The sequence below is a fragment of the Ambystoma mexicanum genome, chromosome 5p, assembly GCF_040938575.1.
Source record: "Ambystoma mexicanum isolate Mex_15411 chromosome 5p, UKY_AmexF1_1, whole genome shotgun sequence".
Lineage (NCBI taxonomy): Eukaryota > Metazoa > Chordata > Amphibia > Caudata > Ambystomatidae > Ambystoma > Ambystoma mexicanum.
In genome coordinates this window covers 983,535,519-983,551,425 of record NC_090930.1, presented here as the reverse complement: position 1 = coordinate 983,551,425, position 15,907 = coordinate 983,535,519, and positions in this window count along the sequence as shown.

Sequence of the window (15,907 nt, the reverse complement as noted above, 5' to 3'; positions counted from 1 at the left end):
TCAATCAATCAGGATGTCTATCCTTGGCATAGGATATCTTTCAAATTGGGACACCGCGTTCACATTCCTGAAATCAATACAGAACCTCCACGATTGATCTGTCTTAGCAACGAGTACTATCGGAGAGGACCAAGGACTCTGGGGTGGTTCAGTAATATCTTTCTGTATGACTATTCCTTTTCCCGCTTAAGGGATCCGGTACCTTTTTAAATGGACAACCTTCCCTGGGGGTATGCGGATGCAGGGAAATACCCTTGACCTTTTTGGCAAGAAACCGCTACTTTCAATAAACTTCAATAGGAAACCGTAGAAAGTGAGACTACATCAAGGACCACATTGACTCCCTGGCTCCTTCCCTGGCCAACTTCTGAAACCACTCCTTTGCTACTGGAGTCTTCTCATCCCCCTGAAGCACTCCCTTGTGCACCATCTTCTTAACAAACCCTCTGCCGACCCCTCCTGCCTGGCTAACTATTGCCCAATCTCCATCACTCCCTTCCTGGGCAAACTCCTTGAAAAGCTGGCCATCTCCCAGCTAAATCTCCATAATGAATTTGTTGGTTGTCTTCATGACCATCAGTCTGGCTTCAGGGCTGCCAGAAGCACAGAAACTGCTCTCCTGAACATCCGTGAAGACCTGCTGTCCAACCTTGATTCTAACACCCCCTGTGTCCTCATCTTACTTGATCTCTCTTCTGCCTTTGACACGGTCAACCATGCCATCCTGCTCAAATTTCTCAGTTATAACCTCGGTATCACCGGTCATGCCCTGGCGTGGCTGACTTCTTTCCTCTCTGACCGACCCTTCCAGGTCCAACTTGGGTCCTTCCTCTCCGCTATCTTTTTCTCTACCTACAGTGTCCCCCAGGGGTCTAACCTCTATCCCTGGCAGTTCAACCAATACCTGGCTCTTTTTGCCCACCGCATTGCCGCTCTCTGCCCCAACTTTCAGTGCTATGCTGATGACACTCAGCTCATTTTCAGGCTACCTTCAGTCACCTCTTCTCCATCTCTCATCTCTGACTGTCTGTCTGCTATCCTGGAGTGGTGTGCTGCCAGTGATCTCTGCCTTAATGCCACTAAGACTGAGATTCTCCTCATCGGCACACCCGCTCCCTCCTTTCCTGTCACTCTCTGGCCGGCCTCTCTTGGCCCTCTTCCTGCTCCCACCTGTGAGGCTAAAAACCTTGGTGTCATCTTCGACTCCACACTCTCCTTCTCTCCTCATCTCTGATGTCTCTAAGAAGTCACACTACCAGCTGCACCTCCTCATAGGTATTCTTCCTTTCCTCTCCTTTCCCCAGAAGATCACTGTCTCCAGAGCTCTGGTTCTCTCTAGGCTGGACTATTGCACCAGCTTCTTTCTAAATCTGCCTGCCTCTACTCTCCGTCCTCTGCAACTCATCCAGAACAGGACTGCGAGTCTTGTCCTTGACCTCAAGCCCAGGGATCATATCTCTCCAGGACTGAAATCTCTGCACTGGCTCCCAGTGGCTGCGAGGGTTATGTTCAAAACCCTCTGCATTGTCCCCAAGGCCTTCTGGGGTCTGGTGCCTCAATACCTTCAATTCTCTCTTCCTAAATATCTTCCTTCTCGAGCTCTTCGCTCATCCGCCTCCAACTCCTTTATGGCCAGTCGCTTCTCCAAGCAACGAGTTGGTGGTAGAACTCTTTCTTGGGCTGGGGCCTCCCTCTGGAACAGCCTCCCTGAAACTTGAGGAGAACCATCTCCGGTTCTGGAAGCACCTCAAAACTTTTCTCTTTGCATCTGCTTTTTCTCCTCCTCTCCCCTGCTGACCTCCTGGCTTAAACGGAAACTGCACTGGTTACCTGGCCACCCTCTGATCTCTGGCCCAGGGCCCTCCCCCGCCAGTCACACACAACTGCACTGCCCCCCTGGCAACGCCCGCACTTGGAGACTGTTTTCTGTATCCGTACAGTCCCACTTCCAGCACTTGACATCTGATGTCTGCACTTACCTTTGCACTTGCCACCTAATGGGCTTTATTTTTACATATTGTTATTTATTCTATTTCCATGTACTGCACTGTCCCCTCCGGCTCCCCCCACGCAGTGTCTCCCACCCCATGCAATTTCCCCCTTCCCCCTTCCCATGCACTTGCACAATCTGAATGGCACCTGGCCTACTAAAATCTTTGTCTGTCCTCCCTTCGTTCACCCTCCCTTGCCTCATTGCGCCTTGAAACAATTGTGTATAGGCGCGTTATAAATACCATATCATATCATGATGAATACTAGAAACGAGAACTTGAATTTGGAAATCCTGATAAGAGTGGAACATTAATATTTGTTTGGTACGACAGGCCCTTTGCAGTAAGATACTGTTATTGGAAAATAGGTTTTGGCAGAAGGCCTTGATACCTTTGCTTTGAACTGTATCCTCTTGGCAGAGAAGCCAGAGTGTGTGTGAAGCTCAAATCTGCCCCCTTGTCCCATGCTAAAAACGTGGGGAAGGAAAGCCAACTGCTCAACCATCCTGACATATTGTTTCTTGAACACTTTTCTTTTTGTATACACAATTGTTCGACACCCTTTTGTATTTAGAAGTAAGGATTGGCAATAGGTTTATTAGTATAGGCCCTTTTATTTGACAGAGACTTGACTAGGTCTGCGTTATTATTTGATGGTCGTAGCTTGCTTCCATCCATAGATTTAGGTTAGATAGGTGTTCAACCAACACATTGAAGTTCAATAAACACACTTGAACTGTGATCACTTGTGTCTAGCTTCACTGTTTGATACAGTGCCTTCCTTACAGACTCCTATGTTAGGAGACTAGTCAGCACCACAGTTGGATTTTCTACAAGATCCTCTCTCCATTCTTTAATGAGGTTTACATGAAAGATATGGGTCTCGTTTCACTTATATGTTTGGGAGACCAAACAGTTGTATGGCCCAGTTTGTTCAATCATCTCATTGGGTTCATGCCATTAAGACAACATCTTTTTCTCGGATGTTGGCAGGAGAACGAGAACTTTTTGTCCAATCGAGAATGACCTAAGTAGAGCCTTTTTATCATGAGAGGTCTTTTGGTTTTCTTGAGCTTTAGTCAGGTGAGCTTGGACGATCCCTCTTACAGTAGCCCTGTGTTCTTTGGCCAGTTTGAGAGAGTGGTAAAAATGCTTCCTCTGTCTCCTCCCAGGTCTCCCTTACATGTCACGGAAATCCTGTGGCTCCCTACCATATAATAACTCAAATGGTGAACACCCCATTGTGGATTGTGGTGTTTTTTGGATGGCAAACAATCCCAGTGTATCATGAGATGCCTATCAGCCTTAACCAGTTTCTTAATTACATTTTTAAGGGTTTTGTTGAAACGTTCCAATAATCCGTCAGTTGGCAGGTGGTAGACAGAGGTCCTAAGAGTTGTAATGTGTAGGATCTCCTTTACCTCTGCGATTAACCGAGTCATGAAGGTAGACCCATGATCTGTTAGAATCTCTTTCGGGAAACCAACTCGTGAAAAAATGGGATTAGGTGTTTCAAAATCTTTTGGGATGTTTTATTGCATATTGGGAAAAGCCTGCGGGTAGCGAGTTGCATAATCTACAATTACCAAGATTTTACTGTTTTCCAAACTAGATGGCTGAAGGGACTAGGTGGGAATGGGATTAGGTGTTTCAAAATCTTTTGAGATGTTTTATTGCATAAGGGAAAAGCCTGCGGGTAGCGAGTTGCATAATCTACAATTACCAAGATTTTGCTGTTTTCCAAACTAGATGGCTCAAGGGACCCCACTATATCCACACCTATGCAAGAAAAGGGCACATAAATGATAGTCAAAAGTTGAAGCGGAGCTGGGAGAGGTATTTGGGAGCTCGTCTTTTGACACAGGGCACAGGTGAGTATGATGTTTTTCACATCACTGTAGATTACAGGCCAATAGAATTGACTTATTAGCTGCCCCTGTGTTTTGGTTGTTCCTAAATGACCAACAGTTAAACTGGATTGGGCAATCTCCAGTACCATCCTCTTGTTACTTTTAGGCACCATAATCAAGGTTCTAGGAGTACCATCAGAGCTGAAATCACCTCTGTAAAGTACCCCATGGATTTGAAAGAAGTGTGGCCCCCTTTTAGTTTTCCATCTTCTTCAGACACCACATGTGGGAAAGCCCTGCTAGCAAGGGGTCATTCCATTGAGCAATGGCTAAATCAGGAATGTTCTCAGCTTCCTCACCAAGAACGTTTGATTTTCCTGACACATATGATAGTGGGGGATCTTCATCTGCCTCCCCAAAGCCTTTTTTACCCTCTCTCTCTTTTATCTGCTACCCTGATTTCTTGCATTTTGCTAAAGAGAGCTCTTTCTAGGATCTGCTGAGCTATTGGGCCTCATTCTGAGGTGGGCAGTAAGGGATACCGGGCACCAGTAAGGAGACCGGTGCCGGTAATCCCTTACCGCCCAATTCCGAGGTCCCTTAGCGGGAACCGTAAAGGACGTGTGGTCTGACCACACGTCCTTTACGGGTCCCGCTAAGGGACCAGGGCGCTAATAACGGGCCTGCTATTCGCGGGTCCGTTATTAGTTCCTTCCCCATTCCCATTGAGCCCTATGGGGGCTCAAATGGGAATGAGGAATGGTTTGGTGAATGGGGACTTACCGGGTCCTCCAGGGTCAGAATGACCCGGTAGTTCCCATTCAACCAGACCGGTGCCGGACCAGGTATGGGAGGCAGCCATGGCGCAAATAGCACCATGGCTACCTCCAATCTCGGAATGAGGCCCATTGTCTCTCCCAGCTTTATTTGGTATATATCTTCCCACTGTTTTGAATCAAGATCTTCACATAACCTCGATAGTCGGTATCTATGACGACTGCTAAGACGTCTAGGCCATGTCGCCAATCTAGCCCAGACTTAGAGCTAACCTGATATAAGTGCATGAAGGGGTACTAGAACCAGGTCAGTGGGTATTAACATTGTATCTGCAGTGTTAAGGATTTCAATCAGGCGACACACACCTTGGTCTCGGCCTAGTGTGTAGCGCACAACTGAGATGCTTTTCTCCTTATTTTATGCAGATTCAATTTGAGATGGTACACAACTCGTATCACACCCCCTTTTCAAATAACCCTGGGTCACAATGGACCATGAACCAGGCTGGTTGGTAAAATGCAATATTTATTTATTTATTTTAAAATTCAAAAGAAATCATACATTTTTTAATATGGGGCAGAAATCACCAATGGGGTGATAATTACAATGATGATTTAAGCAATACACTTGGTTTAAACTTCTAGTGGATCATATACAAAACACTGAGGAATAGGAGCACTTTTTGATTTAGGAAAGATAGCACCTGAGTTATGATTTCTCCCTGCAGTGTTCCCTCAACCCACAAATAATCAATTCTGAAAGGATAGAAAGCCACAGCAGGTAATCAGGAATAAGAGGTAGAAAGTGGAATCAAAATCCGACCTTCCCTTACCAAATAAGAGTGGAAAACGGATTTTAAACCCCTTGCAATGTTATGAAATCACACTCGGAAATGGACAAATAAATAATAGATGTGCGGTTAAAACTTTAAGGTAAATACAATTTCTCACTAAAGCAACAGTGCCTAGACACTAACAATCACAAGCAATGGATTACCAAGAGCATAGGATTAGAAAATTAATGGAAAGTTTAAAATATGTTACAGCCAAATGACACGTGTAAAAGTTGCATTTCCCTTCAATTTCCGTGTAAATTTACTCAAACGGTTGAAATATTGCAATTTGTGATGTGGTTTTTGGTCTGGGTGATAGAGGTACATCTCAGGAATATTACAGAAGTGAAAGAATGGGGGTAGGAGAAGATTTTAATGAGATTTTCAGGTTGAAATGGGGTTCAGTTTTCGAAAAATAAAGCAGTCAAAACTGGAGACTTCAGTTTTGAAAGAAAGGCAAATGTTACTTGAACTAGATTTAATGGCTAAGAAAAGAGGAACGCCACCTGTGAATATAAAAGTTACGCTGTATTTGTAACCCTTCACGCAGTGTACCCCTTTTCTTTAGGGACAATTTATTTATTTAAACACAATATCGCTAATGACTTATTATCTATGCAAGACAGAAATGAAGAGAAAAGTGGGGCTAACGCTTGGAGATCAAGGGCAAGAACACAGATAATTCTGACAGTTTTGTTTTAACAATTTATCAGGATAAGGATGGGATTGCTTAGAGAGTGGGATAAGGTCAAATGCAAGACAAGGTAGGCTATGGATTTCTATGGGTTAGGGATTATACTTACAGTCCACTTTTAGTTTTGGGATTTTTGGACCATCAATGGTTCTGGTCACTACACGGCAGTGCACCCAGCCAAGGACAGCTTGACAAAAGACAGCTGGGCAGGTCGGGTCAACGGATGGTAATTCTGATCACTGGATGGCACAGGTACCTCTGGATGCAGTTAGTTGGCAGCAAGCCAGGCTGGTTCTGGATGTTTCCCAAAAGAATACTACAGCTTTCCCCTTTGGTTATTTGGGATTTTAGTGGGATTTCAGAACGGAGGCCTTGCTGGGAATAGGATCAGCAGTGCTTGGGTTTTGCAGTGGGCCCTGGAGCAGGGTTCGCAATGCTTTGGCCTTGTAGTTGGAATCTGGACTAAGCAGGATGAATGGAACAGGAACGCCGGCGCAGGTAAATCAGGAAGAGCGTCTGTCTAGAGTCTTGTCAGGGACTCTTATTTACAATACATAGTGACATCATCAAAGTATATTGCTGGGCAGGTTTCGCCAAGCACAACTCTAACCCACGGGATTGGTCAGGGGTGCTAGTCTCCTCCTCTCTCTCAACTGGTTGGATTTCAAAGCAGGAGGGCAGATTTATGATGTGAGTTTTACAATGTTCAAAAATCTCCCACAGTTATTTTAACTAAAATCAGATTTTGCCAAAAATTGTACCTTTATACAGTTGAAAACCCTTAGCAAATTATATACACAGGTACATATTTGGTGTAGAGCATAGCACTCCAACTCTGCAATCTGTGAGATATTGTTTCACTCTTCTAATACTTTTTGGTAATTTTGAGTATGAACAATTCGGCCTAAAATTCCATAACTTTATACACATGTGTGGATTATGATAAGGGATGTAAGTAAAAGAATTCGCATTGGTATCATGGATACTTTCCTTGTAATCTCTGATTCTTTGCCATTTCTATTCCAAAGGGGTCAGTGAATTCTACCATGTCTTAAATGAAAGCCTATAAAATCTCTTTCAAACTGTGAAATGTTTACATTTTTACAAAGTCTTGCTGCAGAGCTAAACGTCTTTCCATTTTTATTCATAAATAGTCTTTGGAAGCAAATGGCAGTCCTTTGTCTGTCACTGGACCATTTCTTTCTTTCTTCCGCTGCCACCAACTGTCATTTCCTCCAGAGCAAGGTGGGGGTGTAATGCTCACCTGATTCCCACGGAGGCGCTGGTCCCGGCTGAACTGTTATAGTCTCTTCAATTGAGAAGCGTAGAGCTCGGATGACTCTCTGGACTGGGCTTCCTCTTATTGACCGTCTGGCTTGCAGGGTAAGGTTTCTGCATGCGGAAAAAAAAAGGGTTAATGACCGTTTTGCTGGACTTCCTCCTCACTAATTGCCAACTCTCTGAAAGTCCATTGTCCTGGTCAGCTCTCACCTTAGGCGTATAAATGCTGGGCTCTCCATCCTGCGACTTATGCAGGGGTGCGTGGGTTCCAGTTACATCACTGGAGGTCCTCAAAGTCTTTTGTGGCCTTAGAAGTGGCACAGGTGCTGAGATGCCAAAAGGTGATGCCGCCGTTACTGCACGAGCGGATGCCAGTAGGTATAAAGAGTTTATAGTCTTGAAGAGATGGGCACCTTTAATGAAGTCTTTGCATTGTCTTTTTCAGGTGCCTGGATGCTGAGGGCGTGGTCACTGAGAGCACGACACGTGCGGTTGTACGTAGGTATGGGAATTTCAATGACACCTCAATAATGTCCCTTGTTTTCTGTTTTCAGATCTTGAGATGTTGCGGGCGTTGTTCGTCCGTTGCACGTGCGAAGTACGTGAGTATAATGATCTGTGACCTTATTATAGCACCTCTAACAATGATCTTTTCTTAGTTGCAGGTGTCGGGACCTTGCGGGCGTTTTCCCAGTCGCGGATGCACGTGGGGAAACACGTAAGTGTTAGGCTTTCTTGCAGTCTTTAATGGCACTTAAATAATGTCTTTTCTTGTTTTCAGGTGCCGGGCTGCTGCGGTTGAAGAGATCGTAATACGCGCACAAAAGCAGGTAAGAAAAGTAAATGCGGCCGCCTTCACCCGATTCCTACTTAACAATGTTCTTTGTCTTTACAGGTGCCGTTAGGCTGCTGAAGAGAAGGCCGCGAAGAATCTGTGAAAGCACAGATGGATCAGGTAAGCGAGCGCGGCTGCGAACGTGTTGCAACTTGCTAACCTTATGTTTCTTTTGCTTGCAGGTTCTGCCGGTGTCTGGATTCCTGGATGGTAAGTATAGTTCTCATGTCTTTCTTCCACAGGTTGCTGAGCTGAAGCTGGAGATGTCACTGGAATGCTGGAGCTGACTCGGTGAGCGTCCTGCTGCAGATGCAGAATAACGCGAAGCACGTTTTCCCAATCGGGTGTGGTTTAAATAGTGTTGGAGTGATTGGGTGTCTTCTTCCTCAGCCTCGCCCAGGAAAAAGAGTTCCTGTGTTCCAGAGCTAAGGAGTGGCACCAGCCCCACCCAGGTAAGAAAGTAGTCCCAGTTCAGGGAATAGTTCCTCCCAGCAGAAGGCTGGGGACTTCATCCTGCCAGCATTTGCAAAGGTGAGTATGCAGCATGGTCTGCTACAGGTAGGTCCACCCAAGCACCTTTGCAAGAATTATGAGCCCGGCGCCCCTGGCGCCGGGACTGAGGCTCCTTATGAGCCTGGCGCCAGAGACGCCAGGACATGGTCCAAAGGGCCCCAATAGGGGTTTGCTGGAGCCGGGGACGAGGGTCGTGAGCCTGCTTCTGGGGATGCTGGGCTTGACTTGGCTTCTCGGGAGCAGTGCTCATGACAGCACCCCCCCTCAAGGCCCCTCCCAAACTTGTCTTCCCCGGAGGTTTTGGCCTATTGGGAAAAGTTCGGTGGAATTTTCTGACTAGACGAGGAGCATGGACGTGGTCAGAGGGTTCCCATGATCGTTCTTGCGGTCCGTAACCCTTCCAGTCGATCAGATAGTATAATTTTGACTTGATGATCTTGGAGTCCAGGATGTTTTTAACCTCAAATTCAGGTTCTCCATTTACTTGAATAGGCTCTGGAGGTTTATTCAGTCTGGTTCCAGGTTGCATAGGTTTTAGTAGAGATACGTGAAACACTGGATCTATTTTCATGTGGGATGGCAAACCCAACTTGACAGCCACTGGATTTATTATGGCTGTAATTGGATATGGTCCCAGATATTTTGGGTTGAAGGTGTGAGGTCCTTTAAGTGATAAATGTTTGGTGGATAACCAAACTTGATCTCCAACCTGGTATTGAGGGGCGTCTCTTCGGTGTTGGTCTGCTCCCCTTTTGTACCGTTCTTTAGCCTGTTGTAGGTGGATTGTCGCTTCTTTGAAAGCTTGAGTGATAGCATTGTGAAGTTGATCCACGGTAGGCGTTCCAAGATCTTGGGGCGGGTCGAGATTGGAGGTTCGAGGATGAATCCCATATAAAATGTAAAAGGGACTTTTTCCGGTTCCTGAATGGATCAAGTTGTTGTAAGCATATTCGGCTATCCAAAGGATATCTTTCCAATTACTTTCCGACTGCTGTAGCATACAACGTAAATATTGTTCCAGAGTTTGGTTTGTCCTCTCAGTTTGTCCGTTGGTCTGGGTATGATGGCTGGTTGAAAGTCTCACATCGATTTGAGCTAAACGACAGCAACTTCGCCAAAAGTGAGAGATAAACTGGCTCCCCCTATCTGAGATCAAAACCGAAGGGAAGCCGTGCAATCTTACAATATTTTCAAGGAATTCCCGTGCTAGAACTGAAGCTGAAGGTAAGCCCTTTAGTGGAACGAATTGGGCCATTTTAGAAAACAAATCTACAATTACTAGAATAGTGTTGTATCCGTAACAGGAGGGTAAATCGGTGATGAAGTCCATGGAGAGGGTATGCCAGGGATGTGGTGGGATGTCTAGCGGATGCAGGAGACCCGCTGGTCTTTCCTTCTGACCTTTGCTTTGGGCACACACACCAGAGGACATCACAAACTCCTTTATGTCTTTTCTCCATGACGGCCACCAGAAGTGTCTCTTGACTTTTTCCGAGGTTTTGGCAATGCCTGGGTGGCCCTCCATCAAGGAATCATGGTAGCAAGAGATTACCTGTTTTTGTAAATCGGCATGTGGTAGGAATAGTCGTCCCTGAAAATAAGGCAGGTCTTTTTTTATGATGAAGTCCTTTCCCTTCAGTTGCCAGTTTTGTAAGTCCGAAGGGGTCACAAGTTGTTTAACTTTTGCTTCGGTATCTTCGATGGATTGTGAAGAAATCAGGCCCAGGATTCTCTGTTCTGGAATTATTGGCACAGGTTCAGGATTGACAATATTGTCTCCCATTCCAATCTGGGAAAGGGCATCCGCTTTGCCATTTTTGTTGCCGGGGCGATAAGTAATTACAAAGTCAAATTCGGCAAAGAAAAGTGCCCAGCGAAGCTGTCTGGAGGACTGAGCTTTGGCGGTTTTCAGGTATTGTAGGTTTCGATGATCAGTGATTACCGTGACAGTGTGTTTGGCTCCAAGGAGATAGTGCCGCCAGGCCTTGAAAGCGGACTTAATTGCTAAAAGCTCTTTATCTGTGATGGTGTAGTTAATTTCAGGTGCCGAGAACTTGCGAGACCAGAATGCCACGGGGTGCAATTGGTTAGTTTCCAGATCTCTCTGTGATAGCACCGCCCCCATTGCTAAGCTGGAGGCGTCGGTCTCAACGATGTAAGGGAGGTCTGGGCGTGGGTGTTTCAGTATGGGTGCTGAGGTGAACTTGGCTTTTAGCTCTTGAAAGGCCTGTTCTGCTTCTGTTGACCACTCGAAACGTTTGTTTTTTCTTAAGAGGGCGGTGATGGGCTGCACCACTCGTGAAAACTCTGGAATAAACCTGCGGTAAAAGTTGGCGAAACCTAACATGCTTTGGACACCTTTCACGGAAGTAGGTGATGGCCACTTGATGATAGCGTCCACCTTTCTCGAGTCCATGTGGACTCCTTTGGGTGTCAGAATAAAGCCTAGAAATTCGACCTCCGTGACGTGAAAAACACATTTTTCGAGCTTAGCAAAAAGCTTATGTTGGCGGAGTTTTTCAAGGACGGCTCTAACATGTTTCCGATGATCTGCTTCTGAAGATGAGTACACAAGGATGTCATCTATGTAGACGACTACGCAAACATCTATGAGTTCTCTGAGGACATCATTCATAAAATACTGAAAAGCGGCTGGTGCATTGCATAGTCCGAAGGGCATCACTTGGTATTCAAATAGTCCATACTTGGTGCGAAATGCCATCTTCCATTCGTCGCCTTCTTTAATCCGTACCAAGTGGTAGGCTCCCCGGAGATCTAGCTTTGTATAAATGCAGGCGTTCTTAACTTGGTCAAGGAGTTCTGGGATCAGAGGTAGGGGGTATCTGTTCTTTACCGTTATCTGGTTCAGGGCACGATAATCAATACAGGTTCTAAGGTCACCTTCTTTTTTAGGTACGAAGAACAGAGCCGAGGATGCAGGAGACTTTGATGGGCGGATAAATCCATTGGCCAGGTACTGGTCCAAATACTGTCGCAAATGAAGATTTTCAGGCTCGGTAAGGGCGTAAATTCTACTACAAGGGGGAGTGGCTCCGGGTATCAGGTCTATTTGACAGTCGTAAGATCTGTGGGGAGGCAGGGTATTAGCCTGTTCCTTCTGAAAGACATCTTGGAATTCTTGATACTCTGGAGGCAATTGCGGTCCTTCGGATGTTGCTACCGCTAGGCCAATACTGGGTCGAGGATAACAAGTAGGTGCACACTCTGGGAACTGTATCGTCTTTGCTCGCCAATCAATTTGAGGATTGTGTTTCTCCAACCAAGGGATCCCCAGAATTATTTGGAACTGAGGGGCCTTGATCACATCGAACACGATTACCTCCCGATGTCCATCTTGGCCTAATAACGTCACTTCTGTGGTGGTATGGGTTACCGGTCCGGAGGCTATTTCCGTACCATCCACTGTGGTAATGACGTCTTTAATTACCTTAGGACAAAGGGGTAGGTTCATCCTGGAAGCCATCTTGCGGTCTACATAATTTCCAATCGCTCCGTTATCAATGTATGCTTTAATGGCATGCAAACGATCCGGTCGTTCTGGATTTATGAGGACCATTGACATTATGAAGTGCGAGGTCAAAGAACTGGTTTTTACGCTCGGCAAGCGGACCTCTACACTTGTCGGGCGAGGTCGTTTCCCAGCTCAGGCTTTTCGGAATTGTTATCAGAAGCTCCCACTGTCTTCTTCGGAGGTTTCACCGGGCAATCTCGGAGGAAATGTCCTGAATTTCCACAATAGAGACATAGCTGCAATTGTCGTCTCCTGTCGCGTTCTTTCTGGTTTAGGGGACCCTTTACGACCCCTATTTGCATAGGTTCTACGGCTTCAACTCCTTTGGTGTGAGTTAGTGGCTTAGAGAATACTCGAGTTTCGAACCTGGAGCGGTCTGCCTTTCTGTTTTGCAGTCTGTGATCCAATTGGACCACTAAATCAATGTACTCTGAACAATCTTGAGGGGGATTCACGACCTGGGCTAGGACGTCTTTGAGTTCGCCACGCAAACCCCTGTGGGAAAGCGTGATCCTCTTGTCCTCGGGCCATCTGGTTTCTACGATTAGTCTGTTAAATGACGCAATATAAGCCAGAAGATCCTGATTGCCCTGCCGTAGGGAAAGGAGTTCGTTGTCCAGGGCCTGCCCCTGGGAATGTCTTGCGAAAAGTCTTTCCATAGTGGCCTGGAAGGCCTGGAAATTGCGAAGAATCGGGTCATCCTGTGTAACCAGAGGGATCGACCAATCAGCGGCGCTGCCGCTAAGATACGAAAGCACAAAGGCTACTTTAGTCTGATCAGTCGGAAAAGCAGCTGGTCTACAAAGAAAGTGCAATTGGCACTGATTTATGAACACCGCAAACCTCTTAGGGTCACCAGAGAAGCGTTCGGGCGGAGCCAAAGGCACATTTCCGGGAAGATTGATTTGAACAGGATTGGCTGAAGCCGCCGGGGTATAGGTCCCTCCTGAATTAGGTAGAGGGGTTTGCCCCGCTTGTGTTTGTAATAACTGTCTGGCGAGGTCATCAGTTCGTTCTTTGGACATAATCAATTCCCTCCTCAGGGCATTCGTTTCCTGGCGGGCAGCATGTACTTCAGCTCTTAATTCCCCTAGTAACTGGGCCAGTTGATCAGTGTCGAAAGTTTCCATAGCGCCTGGGTAGGAGGTTATTGGAGGGCTTCGCGTTCTGTAACGCTCACCTGATTCCCACGGAGGCGCTGGTCCCGGCTGAACTGTTATAGTCTCTTCAATTGAGAAGCGTAGAGCTCGGATGACTCTCTGGACTGGGCTTCCTCTTATTGACCGTCTGGCTTGCAGGGTAAGGTTTCTGCAGGCGGAAGAAAAAAGGGTTAATGACCGTTTGGCTGGACTTCCTCCTCACTAATCGCCAACTCTCCGAAAGTCCAATGTCCTGGTGAGCTCTCACCATAGGTGTATAAATGCTGGGCTCTCCATCCTGCGACTTATGCAGGGGTGCGTGGGTTCCAGTTACGTCACTGGAGGTCCTCAAAGTCTTTTGTGGCCTTAGAAGTGGCACAGGTGCTGAGATGCCAAAAGGTGATGCCGCCGTTACTGCACGAGCGGATGCCAGTAGGTATAAAGAGTTTATAGTCTTGAAGAGATGGGCAACTTTAATGAAGTCTTTGCATTGTCTTTTTCAGGTGCCTGGATGCTGAGGGCGTGGTCACTGAGAGCACGACACGTGAGGTTGTACGTAGGTATGGGAATTTCAATGACACCTCAATAATGTCCCTTGTTTTCTGTTTTCAGGTCTTGAGATGTTGCGGGCGTTGTTCGTCCGTTGCCGTTGCACGTGCGAAGTACGTGAGTATAATGATCTGTGACCTTATTATAGCACCTCTAACAATGTTCTTTTCTTAGTTGCAGGTTTCGGGACCTTGCAGGCGTTTTCCCAGTCGCGGATGTATGTGGGGAAACACGTAAGTGTTAGGCTTTCTTGCAGTCTTTAATGGCACTTAAATAATGTCTTTTCTTGTTTTCAGGTGCCGGGCTGCTGCGGTTGAAGAGATCGTAATACGCGCACAAAAGCAGGTAAGAAAAGTAAATGCGGCCGCCTTCACCCGATTCCTACTTAACAATGTTCTTTGTCTTTACAGGTGCCGTTAGGCTGCTGAAGAGAAGGCCGCGAAGAATCCGTGAAAGCACAGTTGGATCAGGTAAGCGAGCGCGGCTGCGAACGTGTTGCAACTTGCTAACCTTATGTTTCTTTTGCTTGCAGGTTCTGCCGGTGTCTGGATTCCTGGATGGTAAGTATAGTTCTCGTGTCTTTCTTCCATAGGTTGCTGAGCTGAAGCTGGAGATGTCACTGGAATGCTGGAGCTGAATCGGTGAGCGTCCTGCTGCAGATGCAGAATAACGCGAAGCACGTTTTCCCAATCGGGTGTGGTTTAAATAGTGTTGGAGTGATTGGGTGTCTTCTTCCTCAGCCTCGCCCAGGAAAAAGAGTTCCTGTGTTCCAGAGCTAAGGAGTGGCACCAGCCCCACCCAGGTAAGAAAGTAGTCCCAGTTCAGGGAATAGTTCCTCCCAGCAGAAGGCTGGGGACTTCATCCTGCCAGCATTTGCAAAGGTGAGTATGCAGCATGGTCTGCTACAGGTAGGTCCACCCAAGCACCTTTGCAAGAATTATGAGCCCGGCGCCCCTGGCGCCGGGACTGAGGCTCCTTATGAGCCTGGCGCCAGAGACGCCAGGACATGGTCCAAAGGGCCCCAATAGGGGTTTGCTGGAGCTGGGGACGAGGGTCGTGATCCTGCTTCCGGGGATGCTGGGCTTGACTTGGCTTCTCGGGAGCAGTGCTCATGACAGCGGGTTTGCCACGTGTATTGAAGGTTTATTGCCGCTTCCCCACTTCACACTTCCTTGTCCTGGAAATTCCATTGTCAGAAAGTTCAGCCTAGACTAGATTCTGTCCAACCTAGTAATTATCACTGGGGTGTTAGTATCTGCTGAGAGAGGCCCTCCTGTTGGTAGCATCCCCCCCAAGCAGAAACCTATTTTTCTTTTGGAACTTGCAAAATCCAGCCAATATAGTTTAACAGTTTTACTTTCCTATATTTGGTCCTGAATTAAACAAGCCAATTGAATAAAATAACCCATGTGTGTATTTTCCCCAGCAACCCCTTCACAATGCTAGATAACAGCAGGCTTTCATTCAACAGTTTACTTTTTAAAACGGGCATTTTTCTCCTTGAGTTTGCAAAGCCTATTTTACATGTGTGGTGAAAAGCTGGCATTTCTTTTTAAATTCGGTTTGCATCTCCCTCTGGATTCCCACACTGTCTTGCAGCTATAGTTATTTTCTTGTATGCAGGAGTTTTGTTTGAATCACAGATGCATTGAAATTGACATGGCTCAGATAGCTGGAGTTTCTTTGAACTACTGAGCTTTGATACTTTGTGAAGAAAATGAACACGTTTTCCCGTGCGGGTAAAAGTAGAGTTCCTTGTTGATCTTTCTCAGAGTTGGTTTGACAGGGCCTGTCATTCAGAAATCATGCCTGGTTTTGCTGAAGCATGGCAGGGCCTTATTAATAACAGTGGTTTAAGGAGGAACAGATGGAAATAGTGTCAGCAGCATTATTTTAAAGGTGAAAAAGTTGCCT